The sequence below is a fragment of the Temnothorax longispinosus genome, chromosome 12 (genome assembly GCF_030848805.1).
Source record: "Temnothorax longispinosus isolate EJ_2023e chromosome 12, Tlon_JGU_v1, whole genome shotgun sequence".
Classification (NCBI taxonomy): domain Eukaryota; kingdom Metazoa; phylum Arthropoda; class Insecta; order Hymenoptera; family Formicidae; genus Temnothorax; species Temnothorax longispinosus.
Window position 1 is genome coordinate 10,527,204 of NC_092369.1, and position 25,212 is coordinate 10,552,415.

Here is a 25,212-nt window from a genome sequence, read left to right on the forward strand (position 1 = left end):
TCGCCTTGCCACCTCGCGTTGTCTCCTCCTTTATCCCCCTTTCGGCCCCCATCTCATTCGCCGGTTCCTCGCATGCTAGTTTCTAGTTCCTCTGATCTCATCTGACTTCTTTTTTTTTCTCCTTTTTCGTACCTCTCTCCGCGACAGCGCGTAGAACAGGACAAGCCGACGATCGACGATTATTAGCATCTACAGCCTTACTATCCTTCTCGGTCGCGCAAGACGTTTGTCGCACACGTTCGTCATTATCACTGCATCTCGTAATACAATTCAAATGAATATTTATTTCGACGTATATCAATCCGCGGTTGAGACTTGTGATTGTCGCGCCATTACCGTACTTTCACAATTTTTTAACGCCGCGCCATTTCGTAATCGGACATCCGCTTTAATTCTAATTGCGCTGCAATCTTATTAGAGCGATAATATTTTCCAATATTTTCCGATTTTATCACAGGCGCGATTAATTGCTCAAACGTGACGCAGCAGCACTCGTCGATGTTACACACGAGTCCCCGCGTCCGCCCGGGATAATCGCGCGGTGGTGCAACCCTCGCCGCTATTTACGACCTCGAGAAGTTCCTACTTTCTTTCGAAATTTCCGTCCCGTCCACGGTGTGGGTCGCTAATGCCGCTAAAACGTCTCATTCATCCGTAATGACGTGCGCGCGCATCATTACCGGAATAATAACGCCGGTCACGAGATGATCCGTGATGCTCCGAGGTAACGATCGTGCGCGGGGTTTATTTCGGCTTCGTGGAAAGGGCAGTGGAATTGTCTTCCGACTGCTTCCGACGCCGCGGCGGACGAGAAGGTATCGCACCGGAATGACGTGTCGGAGAGTCGAAGAAACGATCCTGAACACGCGAGCGAGCGACGGCGCGGACGTGGCGGAGCGAAGAAGCCAGTTTCCTGGCTTCGTTCGCCTCCGTTCGACCGAGGTTATTACGTAAAACGGCGGGTTCCCTTTCTGAAACCGTCGCTCGTGTATTCGCCACGCCCGGGGATCTAGGGCGAGGGATCCGGGGTCCTTCGCGTGGCCAAGGGGCCCCCGAGCCCTCGGAAAGGATGACCGACTCCTCGTTACCGCCGCGCCGCTCTCGATGAGGGCTCGTTATTTCCAGCTGGAAAACTTCGAGATCTCACGGTTCGCGTAAACAATAACTCACTTCGGAACGATTTACGCAACCTCTCTCTCTCGATTAGTCTGTATAAAGGACGGTGAAGCGAACAATTCACGTTTCCATTGTGAATTAAGTTGCATTGAAAGATGTTTAATTACAGATTTCTTGAATTTCAAAGTTGCTGTAAAACATTTTAAATCCTTTTAACACATAATGCAGTAGACACAAAGGACACGTATAGACTCGCATGGATTTTTATAATTTTTACATCTTCGCGCGCTATTTAACAGAAGCAGGAAGAGAGCGATAATCCAAGCACGCTAACGGCAAGTCGGTTAACGATCGCTTTACGGTTGTCGTGGATCGTGATTTATTCGGTAATCGATCGACGGTCTCGCTCGAGGCTTCAACGGCTGACTTGGCGCGTCCTTTAACGGGTTGGAGCTGCTATTTTTTTTATTTCCTCCTTTCGAAACACGTCCTTGCCGGTGTCAAGTTCGTGCATAGTCCACGTAACGCGATAGTCTGTGTTGCGCGTCATTCTCTTCTTTTCTTTTTTCCTTTTTGCTCCTTTAGCGCGGCAAGCAAACGGCGAGTCTGAGGGGCGCGAGAACAATTAGAGGAGGCGAGAGGAGAAGCACTATTTATATTATCGACATATAAATTATTAAATCGCAATTATAGTGTCTGCTTATATTTAAAATAGATTATTTGTGGTGTTCCCTCTTTGCAAAACCACTGTGCAAAGATTTCATGATTCTATTTACGATATTTTTATATGATAATTAATTCTTAATTGTTGTTAAAATAAGGAATAATGAAGGAAATAAAATCAAATAGAGCCGTTCTTCAGATCGGGACATCAAAGCGATAATTTCATCCTTCTCCGTCTGTTGAATATGCAGTATTCGCGCAAACTTGGAAACAATATAAGGTCGACAAACTTATAAGTAAATTCTGGCTTCGTGCGCGCGATCTTCGCCACGCATCATTATACATGTGTTAGAATGAGGGATTAGCTTTAGTCAAGGTTTCTCCTGTCGCGGAATAAATCATCCATGTTGTGGAATACAAATCACGCCAGTTCGTATCAATGGATCGACAAATCAATGCTTCTAATTGATAGACGTTAGACCCTGAGATAATTGCTCTGCAAACTGCTCTGCGAAATTTATTTAAAATAAACGAGACGAAGTACGCCATGAATCCTAATAAAAATACTAACGAAACTCCTAAAAGTGGGCGATTATATAAGCTTCTCGCGGTCTGCAAATTAAATTTTATCTCTTCTATTCGTTGATTTAATTGCGAAATGTTTGAAAGAATCGGAGGAAAGGCCGCTGATTGGCAGACTAAATATTCGCGTATATGGATTCTTCTCTGCGAGAACTTGGAGAAGAGATCTCTCGCCGTTCAAAATGGACTTGATTCAATTAAAGAATTTCTCGATGCAAATCAACGGCGGCGCCAAATAAAAATTGGCGGTTATAATTGACAGAAGGCAGTTTGGCCCGATCCGCGGAGATGCGAGCGCGACTTATTCGAGCAGAATTTGAAGGAAATTCCGTTGAAAGAATCTCCGGATTATACGATTAAACGTGAATTAATCTGTAACGCGAGCGGGACGCGACGCGCGAAACGAGCGCGCGCTGTGCGCGACGGCTCCGAAGTAGTCCTGCTGAATTAAATCGGACAGCCGGAATCTCATGCCTTCCGTCCCTGCCCCCCTCGTTCTCCTCTCTCGCGCGAGAGATGCGCCTTCAAGAAAAATAATAGCGATAAATCCAGAAATTACGTCGGCCAGACACTGCGCGCGCAGGTATGCGAAATTAGCGCCTCTAATTACGAAACCGGCGAGGAACTCTATGCCCGCCGGGCAACCGGCTAGTCCTCCTGTCATTTCTGATTAATCGACGTCGATTTACTTAGGCAATACTTAAGAAGCCGAGACGAAGTACATTTGCCGCGACGGCGCGCCGACCGACGCAGCCGGGTGTATAAGTCGTATATACACCGCGGGATCATCAGCGGGATTTTAGAAGCGCGCGCGCGCCGTGTTAAATTCTCGAATTGGAATCGACGAGCCTTCTTAAACGGTTCTCTTAAACAAAAATCGGTTGATGAGGTCATCTCAGATCTCAGCCGCGATGCACACGTAAGTCGTAAGTTTCGCGTTTCTCCCGATGAAATCGACGATTAATTATCACGTATTCGCATCGCATTCGTGGCCAACGGCACAATCGACATGTATTCATCTCGCCGTATCCGAGAGTTCAGGACGGTATGCGATCGTATGCGTATACGAGAGAATTTCGTCATTCGACACGCGGCCCATAGAACTCCGTAGCGTTATACTCCGTGATGGATGACGGTCCTTCGCATCTAGTCTATGTATATTTGCCGTTCCGTTTCCTCCTCGTCTGGTTCTTGAACCTCCGCGAAGTAGTCTACGAAGTAGCCTCGGGGCCAGATCTCGTAAATTCAATTTAAATATTTCGACCTTAATGATCGTCGGACGACGACGACGAGGAGAGGAAGGCAAAGCCGACAGTCAAGGTCGGCGTCCGATAAAAGTACAATTTAATTGAGCAATTGGCAATCTCCTACTTATTGCGGATATATCTCTCTGCAATTTTTATCCTTCTCCTCTATTTTTAATAAGTTCGTTTCGAGGACATCGAGAGAAGTATCCGAGCGGACTAACGAGATGTGCCAAGTTTAGAAAAAAAAAATCTTTTAAATTTCCAAGTCCAAGGTATCTGGAAACTCCAACATTCGTGATCCTGTCGAGTTCTCACGTGTGGTTAAAAATTCATTTAACATTTCGATGACCCAAACACAATGAATATGTTAAATAACATGTTAATGCATAATTCCGAAATTCGTTTCAAAATACAATATAAATTGAATATAATATATATGCACACGTGATTGAATATATTTATTGAATATGCGCGACTTCTTTCACGAGGGACGAGATGTTTCAGTACCGTACGATCTTTTAGAGAACTTCTAAATTTCAAATAATGTAATTTATGGATTTATACGCGCGATATCATGCGCGTTGAAATTGATTTGCGTCATCGTGCTCGTAAGATAAAGACACATGTATGTGTCTTTCACAGCTTTCCCTAGTAACGTTACTCACAGAGCATGCCGGAATTTATAAAATACCCGATAAGCCGAAGTCAAAATAAAACTGCCGAGATAATTAATTTTATCGAAATAAAAGGCTTTCTAAATGCGATTGAGTTCGTTACGATTATCGACATTTCGCTCTCTTGCATTTAGCTCGTAAAGCCAATTCATTAAGGCGATAAAGACGTGTAGCGATCTTTTTTTGCAAACAAAAGCTTCAAGCTTTGAAAGCGGCTTATTAATCACGTAAAAACGCCATGGTGATTAAGTGGGGATGTAAAAGTCATTCAAGACTTCAATATACTTTCGTATATAATGAAACAACGGAACTTATTAAAAAATCGCGAAAACATCCAATAATTGGAAGCTGAAGCTCTTGTCAACTTCACTTTAATCGACTTATCTTAACTTCGGACACATTTGCTCGTGCCTGGCGAATTTCGATTGCGTCGCAAGTCTCTTATATCGTGCAGCACATTATATAATATTTATAATAAAATTTATTGCTGAAGCAGTATTGTTACAGAGCGAACGCTAAAATTAGAATTTCTCGGATTTTTTAATAAATCGTGTATCAATTCATATATAATATTCATATGAACTTTAATTATCGTTTTTAATACTATCGCATTAGATATTAGATAAAGTTAACTGCAAATCATACCTATTAATAAGCCGTTTTTATAACCGCACTAATTTACTTAATAGTAATAATTGCCGCTTCGCGATCGATGAAGCGTATACGGAATGTACGATGACGCTTTATTCACGTGTATTTCGACGTGAGCCGATTTTACGAGAAACGGTTAGGACACAGAGGCCGGGAATTTTTCCGGGAAAGGTATCTGCGTAAATACCGTGCTGGAAATCCACGAGTTAATGAACAGCGCAACGCACGTGTAACAGCGTAACACAGCGTCGTCGTGCTCCGGTTCTCCGCTCGCCCGCGGAGCTGCTGCTGCAGCAGCGCGGTCCGGAGAAGTCGGTGACAACCTGTTGATAGGAATTTTCGTAGCCGGGTTGACGCGCCGCGCCGGGTCAAAATCAACCCGGCAACCCGCGATAAACTATAAGCTCCGCTCAGCCGCGATACTCCGGATAATTGCCCGGCGACCGACGCGCGCATATATACGCGAGATAATTTCGAAACGTTTCGGAATGCTCTCCAGCACGCTGCCGAGGCGAAGCGGAAATAATTTCGCGAAAAGCACTCGCGAAACGGTGTCTAAAGATCTTCAGATTCATCGAAGAGACGGGACAGAAGCCGCGGTTACGTAACTGCCGATACCGTTGAGGTATATGTACGAAGCGATTCGGAACCAACGACCGAAACTGAGCGGAATTAAGGAACTAACGATTTAAAAAAAGAAAGTGAAAGTATCGATATACTAGCGGCAACTAGAGTCACGTTCGAAGATTTATCCGGTCGATAAGTAGAGTCTATTGACACCTTATGCCTAAATAATCAGAATTCCTGACGATTCGAGGTTATCTGTAAATTAGAAGAGTAAAAGTAGATCCCTCAGAATCTCGGAGACACATTTAAAAAATATTCATCGACCCGCATGACTGATTCCTTCTGTCTGTTTTTCTTTCTCTCTATCTCCCCCTCTCTCATCTGTCTCTTGATCTTCAGCGAAGATGCTGAAAAATCCTTGAACTCGTGCATAAAATTATAATAAATTTGTAAGAATCGCAGCTGGCGAATTGTAGCCTCGTTAAAAGATTTAAATCAGTTGCAAATCTCGGCGTACACGCGTCATGTAAGACAATCCAGCGTCTGACAGCGGCACGATTATGGTTATCGGGCGACACCGCGCTCGCACGGTTCAAATCGTCTAATGCCAGAGTGATAAGGTCGCTCTCGGTGAGCAGTGACCTTTATCCAAGTAGCAAGTTCGTCCAGCGAGCCACGCGCGTTCGCGCGGCTCGGGAAAGGCGGCGATATATATATATATATATATATATATATATATATTGTTTCGAAGAAGTATTTATATATTCTAATAAACGGAAACTCTGACTCGGTGGATTCCTGGCCGGTTCGGTCCAGAAGTGCGATTTGCGCAACGCGCCACGTCTCGGTCGACAGGTTTTCAAGCCATCGATTCCCGCTATCGTTTCGCCCGGCACTAGCCGACATTCTCGAGCCACACGGCGTTTTGTCTAATGACACGCGGCGATTGTACACGCGAAAGAGCGTGACGGTCAGACAAGTTTCCGCCGCGGCGAATATCCACGATGTGCTGCCGCGGTATACATATCGCGACACGTGACACACGGCTGCCCGCACAACTTCGTTATTATTTAGCCGCGATAAAGTTGGCTGTAACTGTAACATTCGTCGGGAGTTACTTCCTGAGGTTATCGTCGCTTGATAATACCGTATCCCGAAGAGGGGATCCAAACACAATTAGGGGAGAGCGCGCAACTAAAGGTTTACGTTCGTATTACACGAATTATATATGTTGATCATTAAAGTTTTCATAAAGTTGCGATGACGATACAGATAAGAACAAAGTTCCGCGGTTAGCATTCGCTAATCGGTGAAGCAAAAAAAAAAAATGATTACAATAATAGTCGAACAAGTTGATAGAAGGTCGAGGATGTTGCCAGCCAAGGCAGCAATGACGAAATTGATAAAGCTTCGCGAAATTGGCCATGAGAGAGACAGAATCCTCGCGCCACCTTGATCGATTCGATTCGCGACAAACCGCTTTTCTGAGAAAAGCATCGATAAATATAATTCGACGGTAGACACAGAGGAAACGAAGTGTCCAAATATTCGGATGATAATGACGGAGAGGATAATTTTTACGGCGTTCGGGAGGAACGCGCGCGCGACGGAGGCGCAACGATCGAAACGGCGGCGACCGGTTTCCGACCTCTTCTCTCTCTCTCTCTCGGGGACTCGCCTCGTCCTCGTCTACGACACGGCAGCTGGCAGGTGCCTGGGAGAATATCCGCCCGATTCTTTATCTACCCAATTATACAATCCCTTGTCTAATTGGCTAACCTCTGGACCACCCTAACGAAAAACAAGAACAATTGCCTGCGGATTCCTCTTCACGCCGTCCGGCGACTTCCGTGCGCCGTATTATGCTCTTCACGCTCGATGTCGCCGTTTCCACCACGTCGTATTACGCAATTGGGCAGCGTTGCGCAAAAAAAAGATTTAACCCACTAACGTCGGTTTTACATAGATTAAGCTTAAAATGCGGGATTTCGTGCTGACTGGCGTGTTCGCGTTTGTTAAAATTTTGTCCTTTTTTAAATTCACAGTCAGGTAACAAACGTAAAAGTTTCTCTTATTCGACACGATAATTTTAATTGTGGACGAATTTTTTTTATAACGACCGATCTCCCTTTTTGTTACTTATTGGCGTCGCACTTTCAACACGCAGTTTTTAGCATTTTATTGCAAATGCCGAGAGATAATGATAAATGGCGCTGGCCCGACGCGAGGGATTTAAAACGCACGATCGTGTTTGAAACAATATACAGTAATTATGGACCGGGTTTAAGCTGGTAGTTGATTGGCCGCGAAGCCCCGCCATTCATTAAACCCAAGCGCGGCCGCGCGCTTGTTGAGATCACCGAGCACAAACTCTAAACTGGTCGTACTAAACTAGTCATTTATACGCGAGCAGCCTCATAATCGGACATCACATTAGAGTTCCGAGTTCACAATTCGGCAAAATAGTTGTGTAATCAGTGCCGATCGACCTTTGGTGGCTTATGCGATCCATCGCCGGCCGATAATTAGTGTTTTGCAACTAATTACACGTTACATTGGAATTCATTGAGCGATACCTCTGACCGGAAACCATGTAAAAATATTCGATTACGTTTCTGCCGGGACGTTTCCGCCAATCCAGATTTCTGCGGTGGTTAATCATTCATCGAGAAACGAATTATTCCGGTGTAATTGGCGAAAACAGAAACTTTATTTCCTGTTTCATCCTACACGGAATTTTAATTGACCTTTAGGCCTGATTATTCGGAACTGCCTGACTAATCGAAAGAAATATAGCAACAAATTTTCGTCAACATATTTTATTGTTCTAGGAAGACAGAATCGAATGTCATATTACTATCTCTTTTAATACGCGTTATACAAGCGGGTTGTCTTTTTACATAAACTTTTTCACGTATATTAACGATGTTTGCTTATTAGGATGGTTGTGGCAATCGCACGTTACAGCAGTAACTCCAAATTCGGCGGAATCAATGCCCACGCCTATGAAAGAATAACGCGCACGATCCAATTTCTGTTGGAAGCAATTCGAAACAGACGCGGGCGCGGCGGCGGTTCATTCTCTCCATTCCTGCCATTCATTAACGTAGAGACCGTGGTTTACTAGGAACGGTTTCAGAATCGCTTTAGCCTCGAGACGCGAACAAAAACCGAGCCGGTAGCGCTCGCGCGCCACGGGAGAAAGAGTAATTAGTAAGAGGAGAGGAGAGAGATCAATGTGTGGAGAGGACGTTGCCTTATCCCTAGAACTGCACGGTGTTTCGCGCTCGGATATACGGCGTTCTATAAAATAAAACATTTTATAAAGCACAAAGCGCTTCTCTTTGCGCGAGATAATATTTTATTAAACAGCAAGCCGGGCGCGAGTAGATTTTATCGTCGTAAATTCTGCGCGTTTCATTGAACGCTGTGCAGAACACTTGAATGAAAATACATCTTTTTTTCCCGACGAAATTTCTGCATTCTGCGCGGGTCACTTTCGATCGTGATAACATTTATCACGCCGGGGGGAATGCGTAAATGTAATACCGTCGGTAAAACACCGTTCGCGCGTGCCTGAGTGACGAAATGGCTAGCGGTACGCAAATGCGAAAAGTATTGCAAGTCGTAAGCAATTACGCACAGGAAGGACAAACAAAAAGAGAGAGAGAGAGAGAGAGAATGCGTCGAGCGAAGTGATTCTAGAATCTAGACGGAATGTAACGTCGTTGTTTATGGACGTGAGGTGTGCTCGCGCGCGGTCTTCGGGCTAGAACGAGAGCCAGAGACTCGTCAGCAGCACGGCGAAATAAAAACTGCCCAAAGGCATCCGCGCGTGAGCGGGAACGAGCGGTGGCCACGGCGATGGAATGAAGTGGTAAGGAAAAAGCAGGGAAAATTGATACGCGATGAATGGAACGCGCGGAAGAAGCACGAGCAAAAGGAGAGTCGCGAGATCATTTTTCCCGCTTCGATGTTTCCGCGCTCTAGCTCTCGCAAGCGCGGAGAAACGCGTTCGCCCGCAACAATTGCCCGTCGTAAACGAACGGCCTCTCTCCCGAGTTCGCGTTCGCCGAGCAGTGATTGAAATACGAAAGAAGCGCATTTCCCTCGCTGATTATAAGCTTCACAGCGATCCTGCCCCTTTTCGAGGCGATATAATTTCAGAGAACTTTATCAGTCTGCTTTATCTGTGTTTTTTCCATTCTCCGCGCAACAGTACAGTCGCGTCGCGAATTGATTAATAAAAAATAAAACGACTCGGAGATCACGTGTAACATGTTAATATAAATATATACACGTATATTGCAAATAAACTGCAGACAAATAGAGAATATTGTCTCGCTGTAGAGGGTACGGGTTTTTTTTTTCGATAAATATTTCACCCTATACTTCACCCATAGCGCGGGATCCACCCTCTCGTAGTACGCGTGTCATCAGAGATAGAGGGGTTTGCGGCGTAAAATCGGGAGATGGTATATATCCCTTGGCTATGATAACTGCGGAACCGGAATGCGGCTCCTAGGGAAGGATTTTTTTTTCCTATTAGCAATAGCTGGCGCATACGCGTGCACGCACACCCTAAAAAGGCGAGATCTGCGGCGGCCATCTGCGCCCCTCGTAAAAAGGTGCATACGAACGCATGCAGCCTTGTTCGAGAAGAGGTTGGTTTTGGAAATCAACATTGCGCCGGTGCGGTGTTTCGCTTCGATAATTAAAATCACCATCGGAAACGAGACGGAGACGAAAAAATAAGATACCTCGGAACACGGGGATTAAAGTTAGAGTCTCTTAATGTGGCCAGAAACTGTACAGGAAGTAAAGTGAATAATAAAAATTTCGAATTGCCTCCCTTCTCTTCGACATCTTAATGCACGAAAATTCCCAACGCGGCCGGAGCACCGTTCGATTTTCCATTCGAAACGAGAAAAAGCGACGGATAGGGACAGGGAAAAATTATAAAAGGGGAAAGGAGCGAGAAACGACGGCGAACAGCACGAAGATAAAACGAAAAAGCGGAGCGCCGATATTCGTTCGGAAGAGGAGGAGAGGAGGAGAAAAAGGGGGGAAAAAAGATGGAGGCGAGAGGCGAGGCAGGAGGAGCGGACCCACGGAGGCGAGGAGGAGGAGGAGGAGGATGCCGACGAGAGCGACGGCGCTAACGATTCCTTAATGAAAGCTGAAGCGGCGCGGCAGAAGGCTAGCCTCGTGTTTCGGAGCGCCCGGGTTCTTTTACGCCACCGGTCCCACCCTTTGTGCGTATATACGTGTATACGGGGTGTCTCTGACCAACCGTATTCTCCGCCGACGATAGACGCCATGCGAGTTAGCGACGGCGGGAAATTATCGTGGATTGTTGAGCGAGAAAATCCTCTTCGTATCGTGACGCAATATTCGAAGACAATCGAGTTTTTTCGAATTTTATGCGTGTCACATCATTTCGAATTTGTATGTTGTATAATTATTATCGGTAGTTCTGTTTTTATTACTCGTAATTAAAAACATACCGTGTATTAAATTTATTATCACTAAAATGTTACGTCGAATGAAATTAAATCCAAATTATAGGAAATGCCATGTATCTATTCGTCGGTCAGGTTGCAATTAGATAAGTAAATACAGTGTAATTATGCACACGCACAAATCCTGTAAATACAATGTATGTGTACGTGCGTGCGTGTGCCTGGTTATCATGTGTATACATGGCATAAGTTTCATGTTTATGTACGTAGAAGTGAAGCACGAATACCTCCGTAAACGGAATATTTGGCCAGATGTATCACAAGTTTATTCGCGCATGATTTTCGTCCGGACTTCATTCTAATTAATGTTACGCAGTTTGCTCGTAGCAATAAGCTTCAGCAGCACGCGAAACATACATGCGCGCGGGACTCATATTTATCTAATCTTAATACGACATTAAACTGTTTCATAAGTTGCATACTCCATTTTTCTAATAGTGTACTATAAAATATACAACGAAGTCGTCCGCGTTACAAAAGAGAATGTAAATATAGTTTACATTAATACCAAAGTGTAATCTGTGGATCGAATGTATGCCAAAGTTTAATTTAGCACATTCAGCGCGTTTTCTGTGTATCACTCCTTATAATATCCAGAGATGGATGATTCGCCGAAAACCAATGTAAGTCTGGGAACTAAATCTAAACGGGTTTTCCAAACGACGAGCATTTCGTTGCAGGTTCTAAGTAGCTGCGTACCGTGGCGGAATGAGAAAAAGAAACTTCTAATGTAATTTTCATTATCATAAACATTTCTTTTCATCACGGTCGGAAGATAAAAGAAGAAATTATGCCCCCCCCCCTCCCTTCTTTTTCACTCTCTTTCTCCGTCTGTTACGTTTTTTTTTTCGTAAGTACTAGAAATAGAAACGCGTGTGAGTTCTACTATCTCAACTTCAGTCGAACACGACGCTTTTTTATAACTTCCGTAGGAGAAATATGGTATCCTGTGTCCTCTCAGAGAAGAAAAGGGTCTCGCGCTTAATATATGCCACAAATCTTCATTTTCTATTTAAGACCGCGACGGGCAAAAGTGAGATCCGCTTTCTGGTCGAATCTACTCAAAGTTATCAAAACATGTCGCTTCGGAACAAGAAACAAACGCATCGCGCGATACATGACACAATTTGTAATTTGTATTACGCAATTCAGTGAAGATATTTCGTTAGAGTCGAAGATAATTAAATAATCTAATTAACTGACGTAATACTAAATAGATATATTAATATCCAAGTAATATTCAAAGAATAGCGTAGATATATTGCGATGAGATAAATGTTAGAAATATGTTTCGATTATGATCAAAGAAATAAACAAAGCACTTGTCGTACATATAACAATACGAAGTCCAAAAAAGCGTCCGGGCATGACACAGTGATTTCGTAAACACAATTTGAACGAGAAGAACAAAGGCAGTCGTTGCTCCGAACGGCGCAACTTGATTGGTTGTGTCAAATGGTCACTAATCGTTTTATTTCGCTCTTCTCTCTGATATACATATATATTTTTTATTAGTTTTCTATAATATATCTTACTCTGAATACCCCATAAAACTATTGTAATTTAATTATTAGTGTAAAACCATACGTTACATCCCTCTTACATAATACTAAATAGAGATTAATATCATAGAAAATAATATTCAAATGATACTAAATAGAATGAAAAATTGGTCGATTATCATCATGAGAAAGAAGCGAATATATATATCCCCCCCCCCCCGAGTTTTATTCGTGTGATATAAACAATTTTCAGTTCTAACTATACAAGTTTTCGAACATGAGAAAACGATCGCGAAGTAATTTGCATAAAACTCCCCAAAAAATCCCTCTCCCTAGACGCTCGTTACCGGAATTAATTCTGCTGTCGATTTGCGCCGGTTTCGTTATTTTTCCCCATTGTGCAAAGCACTGCATTGCGCTTCGTTCTCCGTTTCTCCCGAGTTTCTCTGCAATTTTCTACGAAGCGGACGACGTGCATTCGGAACAAAAGGACTTTTTCCAGTGCATCGAGTTACGCGATCTCGTTGACGTACAAACGAAACGAGACTACCCCCGGTGACGAAAGAGTTATTAAAACGCAGTACCGAAGTGAATTAACGATATTCCTTTTCGCGGCCTCTTCCTCCCTTTTTAACGCAACTTTAGCTGAAAGCTTGTAAAAAAGCGTAGGCCGCGTTTCCGTTTAATAACAAAATATCGTCTACATTAGCTATTTCGCACGAGTACGCGAAGGAGGTACCACTCGAGCTGAAAGTAACAGTTTCTCCCGACGCGCTCTCGAAAGCTGCTTTTTAAACAAACGCGTAACGCCGCGCTCTTAAATCCAGCGGTGTTAAGGTAAAAGTACCAATACCCGGACATGTACCTATATATCTAGACACCTTTATTACTTATAAGTATAACGCGAATTAAAATCAAAGATAAAAATATTTTGTCTCGTAGTTTGAAACTAGCTATAGTATCCAAACGTTTATTTCCATAAATTTATATATTTTTTAAAGGTGTCCAGACATATAGATACGTGTCCAGATATTGGTACATTTACCTAACTCTTAAGTGTCCGGGTATTGGTACTTTTACCTTACACGGCGATCGAATCTGCCATAATATTTCGACACAATTTTCCGAATCGACGAGTATCAGGGAGCCCGAGGATCCTCGCTTTCTCACAAGACGGCGTTTGCAGCTCGACGAACAAGAGCCCGCTGGTAAAAGACTTTTTAACAGGTCAAGTTTCAGAATCTCAGTGACGCACAAATGGAATTACTCGTCGAATGCGAAGAAAAGTATAGAGCTCTCCTGCGCTCCCCTATCCCTCCCTCCAATTCCCACTTCCCGCTTCCCTGCCATCCCTTTTCAATCCACGGTACCTACGCTCCTTCCTCACCGGCCATTCAAGATTCGCCCCCACCATCGGGTGAAAGATGAGGAGCAAGGAGGAAAGTGAGAAAAAGAGACGGGAAGAAAGAAAGAGAGAGAGAGAGAGAGAGAGAAGGAAGAAAGAAGATGCCTCGATACACGGGGAGTCGATCGTATCGTTTATTTCTGTACCCCGAGCAGATTATCTTTTTCGTTTTCCAGCGGGCCGCGCGCCTCGCAGAAGCCCTTATTGTGACAGCGTTATTGTCGTACGGTTCTGGAAAATTGCGCACTGTGAAAGCATTCTTAAGACAGGCGGCTGCCTCACAGAAATCCTCCTCGTTGCTTCCTACGGATATCTGGAACATGCCCCGCGTTCCTACGTAAGGCGCAACAAGGAGAACCGATCGGAATCGATCAATGTTGATTTTCTTACGACTTACACATTCGCGTTTTATTTCATTTATTTCCTTTCATATAGAGCGTATACCCCGCCTTGTATTTCACATCCTGACACCGCCTTTCGTCCGCGGATGGATTCTTCGATTCTCAACTCGAGATGGACTCGTTCTCAGCGAAACCGTTAAGAAAATCTACGATTTCTCAGCGAATTTAATTCCAAGGAAATATGATAAATTATTTGTTTAGAAATTTAATTTTACATTACATTACCACCGTTCTTCCGCAATTTTGAATGACCCGCATGCGTGATGGCTTTTTTATTTATTTTCGTGGCAATTAATAGTATTAGATGAGAAAATTCGCAAGGCGGTGTATCGTCCCTGTGCGGTCGGTTTTATTTCCCTACGCAATGAACTCCTTGTCTCGCGAGTCCGCCAGCAAAAATTCCGAAGAACTAACAGAGATATCGTATTACACCGATTTACATTTATTCATGACTTGGAGCGTGATAATCTGATCTCTCTCTCTCTCTCTCTCTCTTTTTCTCTAGGGCCTGCGATGTTCCTTGGCGCGGCCGCCCGCGCGCATTTTAGGAGCAAAGATGTCTAATTCGATCCCCGTAATCCTCTCACGAGAGACAACGTTCGCGCGACGCGACGGGGTGCTACGAAACTTACTGCAGGAAAGCAGTTAAGAGTGGATTGACTTTTTATGGGCTCTCGAGGACTAAGCCCGCTTCAAGGCGACCTTTTATCGTGACAGTTTCTTTTTATTGAGCGTAAATAATAATTGTCCGCGTGCAGTTATGCAATGCAGTTACGTTACGCGGTCAGGTCAGACGATTTGGAGGATAGGAAGCTTTTGGCGTTGCTTCATTTTGACGGACGTATATGTTTTCGCGTAACCTATTGCGCTTAGAACAATCTCCGTGAGTTTTAATTGAAAGAACCGAGTAGCAGCGAATGCAAAATAAAGCATCTTGTAGATATCGATGAAATATTTTCTCCTGCTTGTTAAAAATTTATAGCCTATAAAATCATTTCGGCCTATGCCATGAATATTTATGCGAATCACTTAGTCAAATCATATGCGACGGCAATGTTAATCGACCGTGGTTATATTCCACAGTATTTCGATGTATTCGATGTATTGCAACCATTCGTATAGCAATTCCCCATTCATATTTTAGTATGAATGTTAAGAATGTCAAGAAATGAAAATTAAACCGTGAAGAGAGGTTGCCAGGTTCAATAAGTTTTTCCAAATTTATGATTCTTGTTGTATCCTTGTCCCAAATGTCTTGTTTATTATAGGTACATATATGTCTCGGGCGACATTTATTTCGTAAGGTTTTCATTTAGTACTTCTTGTATTGTATAGCTCAAGAAATAAAAGAAAGAAACAAGAGAAATAATCACTTTAAGGTAAATCTTCAGAATCAAAGTCATGATTCAAGTCATGATTCTTTTACGGATGCCATTTTAGCCACAATCATGATTAGCTTTGAATAGCACTTTGTTCGAACTATTTCGTTTCAAATATCGTTAATTCGTAATTTTTCACGTATTGAGAAAACATCCAGATAGATTACAATTGTAAATACAATTAAAATATTCATATAAGTACTAATTAAAAGAACGCAGTGCGGTTAGAAGTTTTTAACGCAATTATTATTAGAAAAACTAATACATTTTGTTAATCTAATTTGGATTTTCTTGTTCAGTTTATTTGAATGAAATAAACCTTTCTTCGTAAGCGTGTGAATTACTCGTCTGCGCCCTCTTCAGAAATCTCGTGATCCGATAAAATTTGCGAGTTTCCGAAACGCGAGATCGAATAACGTGCGTCACGTTGAATTCGTGGTTGACGCTGATTTCATTCGGGCGCTTTATGGGCCTGTTTCGCGCTTATTGTCGCGAGGAATTGACGAAACATCCATCCTCTCACCGTCGTTTCATTTTTCACAGTCATCAGCGCGCAAATGGTACCCCGCGATGTGACTCAGACGTCATCGCTCTTATGTTCCTTCATTTACATTCATAATTTTGCGCATAACTTGAAAATCTACGATTTTGCATATGCTGTATGATTTCATTTAATTGGCCTTGCTCCGGCGTGCTTTGTTCTCAAGTTGGAGCAGCTTATCGAGGAATCTCTCAAAATTGCATTCTTAGCCGTTTTAAATACTAATGTGAATTGTGTGTTAATTATTACCAAAAGGTCAAAGAGTTGTACAATATATTTATGATACAACTTAAGTTATTTAGATAAGCTCCAAAACGTGAAACAGTTCTTCATAATGTCGTTCTGTAATTAGTTAAAGGTATTTGAAAAAAGTTACGCAAGCTCTCCTCACATTTATGTTTTTATATGTCAAACTTTTTATCAATTTTCCATCAGATTTAGCACCAATATATTAGTACCATTAACGCGTATTTATAGCCTGAGACCTATTTTAACGCAATTACAAGAATGTTGATTGACGAAACGATCGTTTCGTGTGATATAATAAATAACTAATTGTCAGTATTGTATGGAATTTGCAGTAATATTTATACGTTGTTATTTTATTTAGATTCGAGTATCGTGCCGCTGAGGGTTTACTACTACGTGAACGATCGCCACAACATGGAAAGTAAAGAGATAAGTGAGTAAACGTGAATCCGACAAAACATATGCGAGCCCGTGTACTCCACTTTCCTCCCAAAGATATTTCCTTTCGCTTATTTTCGCGCAATCTTAATCATACCGAGCGCTCGCTCGCGCAAGCATAAAGTAATCTCGCTCGTAATTCCGCGCGTGACAGCTTCAGTTCTCAATGCTGAATAAAGGGACAAGTGGCCGTAGATAAATCGAGGACTTCGGCGCGCGCAACAGCGGTTTGACCCGCTCTTTTAAGAAACACGAGAGAATTAATCTCCAAGTTGAGGAAATTACATTTGCATCAATCTCCTCGAATTCTTTGAAAAAAAAAAGGGAAATAAACGGTCCGAAGGGATTATTATTGTACAGAACTCTGCTCGGTCACGAGCAATCAACCCCTTTTTTTTTTAAGTGTCTCAACCTTTTCGCGCCACTTCTTTCCGGCCAGGATCTCTCGGATCGCGGTCGCGGCGCGAATCGAATGAAATCGCGACGGGTCTCGCGGCGGATCCGAGATCAATCGGGAGAATACGCTCGATATCTCTGTCTCGCGCGTCCTTTACCTTCTCGTCCTCGTGCGGCGTGGGCGGCGTGGGCGGCGTGTACATACGCGGCGCGTAGTCGCCGATCGAGGAAGCGCCGCCGGTGGAGGAGCCCTGGCTCCTCGGCGGACTGAGGTCCGGGATAGCGGCGTGATAGTCCTGGTGGAGTCCGGTGGGCATCACCCCCGCGGGCAACACGGGACGGTACTCCATCGCGCGCACCTCCATGCCGATCGTGGCCGGTCCCTCGGCCGCGGCTGCTCTCCCGCGGCACCGCTACCACGGGGGGTCTCCGATCCCGCGTCTTCGGCCTCCTCGTCGTGATCCTCGCGATCCACCACCTCCTCCGCCACCACCTCGTCGTCGTCGTCGTCGTCGTCGTTGTTGTGGCTGTCGTCGTTGCCGTCGCCGTGGTCGTCCGGCGGCGCAGGACACGCGCGGGGGAACGCGCGGGGCTGACCTTGACGTGTCCCGCACTTTGAAAGTCTCAGCTGCTGCGACGACCTTGCACGACGTCGCGGCTTCGCGCGATCACGCGGCTCATGGTGCCGATCTTTCGGCGGAACGACCGGTACGAGACGTCGCGATCGCGTCTCTCGCTTCGACGGGCCTCTTCCGACGCGATCCCAGCGATCGGCGCGAGAACGGCCGATTCATCGATCTCCTGTCCGATCCGCGACGGCGGCGGTCCCGCTCATCTCCCTCGATCGCGCGCACACCTCGCCGGGTGGCACGCGCGACGTCGAACGCAGAGCGGCGATCGAGAAAATGTATTTAAAGAGAGAGAAAGAGAGGGAGAAAGAGAGGGTTGGAGAGACGACACGCTGAGAACGAGAACCGCGCACTCGCGAACGGAATTCACCACTCGTCGTCGGTCGTTACGCACCGATTAACGAGGAAAAAAAAAATAAATAAATAGAAACAAGTCAGGAATCGTAGATGCCAAGACGATGTCGTCCTCCGTTTGTTCTTCCGGACGTGTCGCGCAGTAACACCAAACAACCTGTCAGGTGAGACAGAAAATCGGAGCGCCGGCGACTCGCGGCTTGCGCGCTACTGCGATATTACTCCGTTCTCTTCGCTCCGGCCGTGCGTGTGCTCCGTTGGGTTACTACCTCAGGGTGATGCTCACCCCTTGGCTACTTTTTGCCGACTGAATGTTTTGCGCCGCCGTCGCGGCCCTCGGAACGGCCGGAGCGTGCAGTATCCCCACCAGCGGCTTCTCTCTCACCAAGCCGCCGGCTAAGCCGAGCGCGCTACGACGGGGCGCGCCGTCTCGCTCGCTCCTGTGGCCGTCGCGCGTACAGCCGATCTCCCCACCATCCTCGCGAGAGAGGCCGCCGCTTCTCTCCCTACGACGACGACGACGGACGGAGGCGACGACGACGACGATGACGACGACGACGACGACGATGGTGGAGCGACCGAGAGGCGAGCGTGGAGGCTAGGCGCATACGTGAGAGAGGCACGGAGGGATAATTAAGCGGGTACATCGCGCGTCCTCCGTACCACCGTCTCTCTGGTTCACGCGCATTCTCTCTCTCCCTCTATCTCGCTCCTTTCCTCTCCTCGTCCCTCTATTTCTCGCCGCTCTTTCGAACCACCGCGAGATCACTCCATCCTCGTCGTTCGCTCCTCGTGTCTCCATCCTCCCTGCATCCCCCCGTCCTTCCTTCTTCAGCTCCTCCTCTGCTTCTCTCACACGCTTCTAGACCGGTGTCTATTTTACGGGTGCGAGGTTACTCCGTTACTCTATCCTCGGATAGAGCTCGATGAGGATCGTCAGTAATCGTTTTTTTTCTGCATCGAACAAAAAAAAACAAGTCATCGCGCGCTGACGACCGTCTCGTCGTAAACGTTTCTGGAGCGTCGCATCGGTAGGTCGGTCGGTCGGTCGGTCGATCGGCCGATTGATCGAGATCGCGGAATGTCAAAGAGCACGTGTAATTATCGTGAAATCAGTAAGGAGTTCGCGAACCGTCCACGGGCATTCATAAATCAGAATAATAGCGATCGCTCGATACCCACCCGTCATTATCCGTTGTTTACCCGTCTCCGCTGGGTATATCGCTTCCTCCGCTCGCGGAAACGATCGTTTTCTTTTCAAGAAACCCCGTCCGACGGTATATTACATTTTTCATACAAATGTACGATTTCAACGTTTTTCCTCGTAAATAAATCGCCGCCTTTCGATAGATGCTCCCGGGGATTGGGAGAAGAGAGAGAGAGAGAGAGAGAGAGAGAGAGAGAGAGAGAGAGAGAGAGACAGGTAGTTCGCAGCCGGACAGCGAAAAAACTTACTTGACTTCGTCTAATAGTCCAAGTAACAAGGGGGAACGAGAGAAACAAGTATAGCTCTAAAATTGCGCCGATACCTCTTCTCGTCGTAAGTATATATACCGCTCGCTATAAATCGGGATACACATTCGATGGTTGAAGCGACAGTAAGGGGATGCTGGAGTGACGGCCGAACTTCCTCGATGTCGATAATGTCAACATTTCTAATTTTGGGTCGAACATTATACCTCTATTAATTTCTAATTCTGTTTTCCCTATATCTGTCTTTGTCTAACGAAATGACATCTGTCCTTGTTCGATTGCTGCTCTCGCTACACGCAATACTACTCATCATATCAACCTGCATATATAAAAGTTGGATACATATAACTTTTTTTCTACACTTTTATCTTAGTTCTAATTGCACGATATTGTTCTTAAATGTTTTCCCCCTAAGGGTGCTGCAATCTCATTTTGTATATATAAACTGCAATATTTTTGTATCGAGCAAATATTGTCGTCAGTGACAGCTCTATGTGCCGAAATTTTCAATTTTTTTGTCGTTTTTGATGTAAAATTGACTGCAGCACCCTCCGTTTTTGTGCGTACTTTAATTCTGTAAAAAAAGTTTTTTTTTCAATTCCGTAAAGCCAATTCAAAGTTTTGCGCGTTCAAAAAAATGTCGGTAATTGCTGCCACTATAGCATCCCTTTAAGCAACGATATCTGCACCCTTCCACCCTATTTCACCCTGAGACATCCTCTCTGCCTCGCTGTCCTGCGCGCAGTACCGCTCGATCGAATTCGAACGGGGGCGATTTATAAACCGCCGAAGAAGCGTATCGTCGTATCAACCGGAGATATAAAGCTCGACGAAAAGTTTCGACGTTGTCGCGCGTAAGAAAGGCGGAGAAAATAATCTCTCTCGTTCGCGTTTAATCGCATATTTGCGTTCGCGTCTGCAAGTAGCGGCGCATAAATTTCGCGCAAGGGAGTGGAAGGGAAAAAAAAAGAAACGGGCGTCGCGCAGCGGTCGTTAGGTATGACGCGATGTTAATCGATTTGTCTGGAGAAGAGAATACGCTTTTTGTCGGTTTTTCGACCGGGCCGGACAACTCGCGAGGTTTCCGAAACCTGTTCCCCGCGTGATCGATCGCTTATGGAATGTGAACTTTACCTCGTCTAGCCGAACTTTCTCGCGTGCGCTCGCGCGCGCGCGCGCGCGTGCAACACGTAATGGATGCGCATCCGCCGGTTGACACCGGCAATAATTATAGCGATAATTAATTAATCACGAGAGTCGCACGCGCGCCATTGTACGCGCGCGCACGCGCGTGCATCTATAATGCGATTTTATCTCGCCCGTTTCCATCCGCCCGTGAACTCACGCGACGTTCCCTTTTTTTTCGGAATACGCCAAGAAAGAGAGTTGTATGTTCTTACAAAGTTACCCTCTCGCCTCTACGTTTGTCCTGCATTTTCTAGTTTTTTCTAATAGATTTACAAAGTCTCAATTAATATCCTTCACGTCTTTTCATTTCTGAGACATTGGTCCAGAAACGTTTGCCGTCGCGCTAAACGTGACATTAAATAAGGTGCAATTTTTCTACGTTCTTCTAAAATGACTTACAAATATAAACGAAAGCTTCTTGTTAGATCATGACAATACGATGTTGATATCTGTATCTTAGAAGTAAGAATCGTATGTCCAGTTTTGGTCAAACTGGAGTTAATACATTTTCCAATATACCAGGAGAATTGTATAGTGGTAAAGAGTCTTATGTTTATTATTACTAGTTCCTAAGATACAATATTTAGAAAAAGTATTGAAAGTTAAATTACTATGAATACTTATTTGTAAATTACTATATTAAAACCTCATTAAATAAATTTGCCACTTTTATTTTATATCTAAAAAAATACCATTTCCCTATTTAAAACTTTACACCTTGTTCTCTCTAAATTCATAATAATAGAGATACGATTCTTTACCTTTAAGAATGTTCAGGCAGTGCAGGCACAGTACAGGTATATTTTCCCTGCCAACCTAAAAGTTAGGTTGCTTATGTACCATCAGTTTCAAAAGTTAAATCACTTTTTAAATTTGGCAACATTGCATGGCATTCGATAGTGTGCGTGCCACTCATAGTCTCCTCGTAAATTGAGGGTATGTAAGCGAGTCGAGATAATGGCATCAAAAATTTTTACTAATAATGAAAATGGAAACAAAACATTTTTATGGAAACGACAAAAAACCGAGACTCTTAATAAAGTTAAAAATTGGTATGGATAATTATGTCGTCTTACTCGTTCTGCTTGCAAAATTTCGTATTTTTTTCATCATTTTTCACTAAGATATAATAATTTTTCCCCCATTTTCTATAAGACACACTACGTGTAATCTTAATATTTAACTTTCTCAATTACAAGTTTCCTAAACAGCCTCAAACTTTGACAGAATTTTTTTTATGATGAAATCTACAGAACCTATTTAGATTCAAAGAGTTTTCATTATTTCAGTCGTAATGCCTGAACATCCTTAAGGTACAGATATATAATATCATAACAATATTATATAATTGCCGCAACGATTGCTGCGGATTGACATCACGACTGGGAGCTCCCCGCTTTTAACGAAAAGATAAAAGTTTTTCCACATAAATTTTTAAGTACAACTTAAAAATTTGCATAAACTCTCTTGTCCGAAACTTTTCCCGAGTTTCCCCGCTTGTTATTCGAGAAACGGCGCGTCCTTGGGCGCAGCTTTCGCGTCCGTATTCTTCAGCGTCGGTCCGTAATTACTCGAATTTTCTCACTCGATTTAAACAGTCGACTCTCGTTCGCTCCCATCCGGAGAATGGATCGTTCGCGTCGAGGAAAAACGCATCGTCATACGTGGTTGCCTTCTGTTGCTCGAAACGCTCCTTACCCTCGGCCCGAAAAATCCACCCGGGTACAAGATGACGCATCGTTTTCCTTACAGAGAGACTCCTGCGCGTTCCTCGCCATATAATCTCTCTTCCGCTCGTTCCGTAAACTCGGTTCGGGGATAATCTTTTCGCGTTGTAACGGAACACGCGGGAACCGCCTCTGCTCGATGAGATAGTCGAAATTTGTCAAACGCACCGTGTTACGTCTCCATAAACGCAGCTCCAAATCTCACCTACCTTCCCTTTGTCGGCGGAAAAGAGACAGCTATTATTTCGTATCTCTCGGACTACCAGGTCACGACACATGCGCTCCCGATACTCGAATCCCCGAATCGGCAAACCTTCGACTAGGAACAGAAGACACCGCTCCCACGTTTGCGAGCGGCGGCAAATAGGATGGGGAAATGAATCGGATTAAAGATTTTGCCAGCTCTCTGAGAAACGATGCTGCTGATCAGACGTTAAGACTGATCTGCCTTTCGACGACGAGTAAATTGTCGGCGAGTTGTGCCACGGTGTCAACGACTTTTGAATTTAAAATCCGATTCACCTTCCTTGATACAAGCTTTTGATCTTGATTAAAGATCTTGATTAAAAATATCTTGATTTTGAAGATCAAAAAAGCTTAGCTTTATAAGCACCATCGAGAAAAAGAAATGTGTCGCGCGATCGTTTTTTTGCTTTGCGAGGCGTTGCAATGACTCAATTAGTTTTTTTTTTCCTTTCATCCCCGAATTCTCATTTTTTTCGCCTTCCTCCACCTCCCTCCCGCCCCGGTCTATCTCTATCTCTCTCGGTGCTGAGCCGATCTGTCTGCGGTTGACCGACTTTTTTGCGACACATTTTAACCACCCGTTGTTGATGTCACCTGCCCCTTTTTTTCGAGACCAAACTGTACTTCTCAAGCCTCTTTTTCCACCCTCTGCCGCGTTAACTTCTACTTTTTTTTCCCGCGTGCCGACACTTACGAACAGTCGGATGTATTGACACGAATGGCTCTAAAAAAAGAACGTGGAGTGGAGCGGCGGATTCTAATAAGGGGAGACGAAAATGGGAATATGTCGGGAACAGAGGGTGCGGGCTATACATAAGCCACCCTGTTTGTCGGCGGATATTTAAAAGTGGCGGATCAATCACAACTGATTTTGGTTTTGGTTTTCTTTTCCCTTAGCAGTCGTCAATTCGTTTCACACAAACAACAAAATCGTAATGCAATTATGTACAAATAATAAGTATGTTTCAGATGACAGTATAGAAAGTTGATTAGTTGTGTTCTTTTAATCTGTTGATTAAAAATATAGTTAGCTTCTTGTTCCAATAAATCGGAAAAATTCAAATGTTTCTTCGATATTCCCATCTTTCAGGAAAGAAAATTTGTTCTAAAAATACAATTATATTTACGCTGTGGCATCTCTTTCGCAAAATTGTTGCTACATACAAGTACTCGATGCGAGACGATATCGCGACTAATAAATAAATTAATTAAGACATCATTAGACATTCGAACACAAGGACTTCGCGATTGCTTTGTTAAAGCAAGAGATTAAAGCGCCTTTTCAATTAAATGGATAACCCAGTTTGCGTGCGCAACGTTGTGAAATGTTCATGGAATTGCCGTAGAACTGATCGCAGCGCAACCGTGAAATCTCAATTTAAGCGAAGGCTTTTGCGCAACTTTTGCCACAACAAAGCAAACCGTGACAGAAAACGACGGACTTTCCCGACCCGCGATGATAATTATCTGGTTATTCGCGCGAATGGATGACGCATGTAGGGCACAAACAGGAGGAGGGGGACCAAACTCCGAAGGGCAGAGGGAGAAAAATAGGTTAAAAAAAGGCCAATTTTTCGGAAGCGGGCCCCTGCGCATGCGAGTCAAGCGGAAAGAAACCGTACGCTTCGGCTCACGGCTGCCATATGTCTGCGTTTCTGAAGCATTTTCGCGCTAGGACACCTCTCGCTCTTTGAGGACGCCGTGCGTCCTTCGATCAAAGTGCACAGCGCGCGAAGAGACTCATTATTCAGACTTATCGTTGCGTAATATCTTTAATTCCTTTCTGTACAAACATAGAGAATATTGTACCTTGTAGAATCTAACCGCGTATACGAATTTTTAGCATGCAATTTCTCGAAAACACTTAGCCGCTCTTGTGTAATTTCTGACAGGTCCATAAATATCCGTGATCACTTTCATTTTTTAAAACATTATATAGAAACTTTATCAAATTTTAATTGAGAGAAATTTCAAACAGAATAGTTGGAGTTCCTCAAAAAAGATATTTAAATATTTATTCAGAAAAATGTTTAAAAAATATTAAATAATAATGTATTAAATAATCTTTCCTATAATTGTCGTTAGGCATATATATAAATTGTCATTCTTATCAATTCTTACTATTTGATTATCAATGAACTGCGCGGAAATAACTGCCAACATTTTTGCAATTCGTGCACCTGGTGTGCATTATTAGAAAAGCGAGCAAAAATCTCGAAGCGTAGTCAAAGATAGAACTAGAAGATTGCCCGCCGTTCCATC

General features: G+C 44.1%; 1 protein-coding gene across 2 annotated transcripts in view; it reads right to left on the reverse strand.

The window, feature by feature from the left end:
* LOC139822997 (zinc finger protein rotund) overlaps positions 1 to 25,212 on the reverse strand; it is a 162,806-nt gene that overhangs the window by 11,349 nt on the left and 126,245 nt on the right. The gene's annotated exons all lie outside the window — the stretch shown is intronic.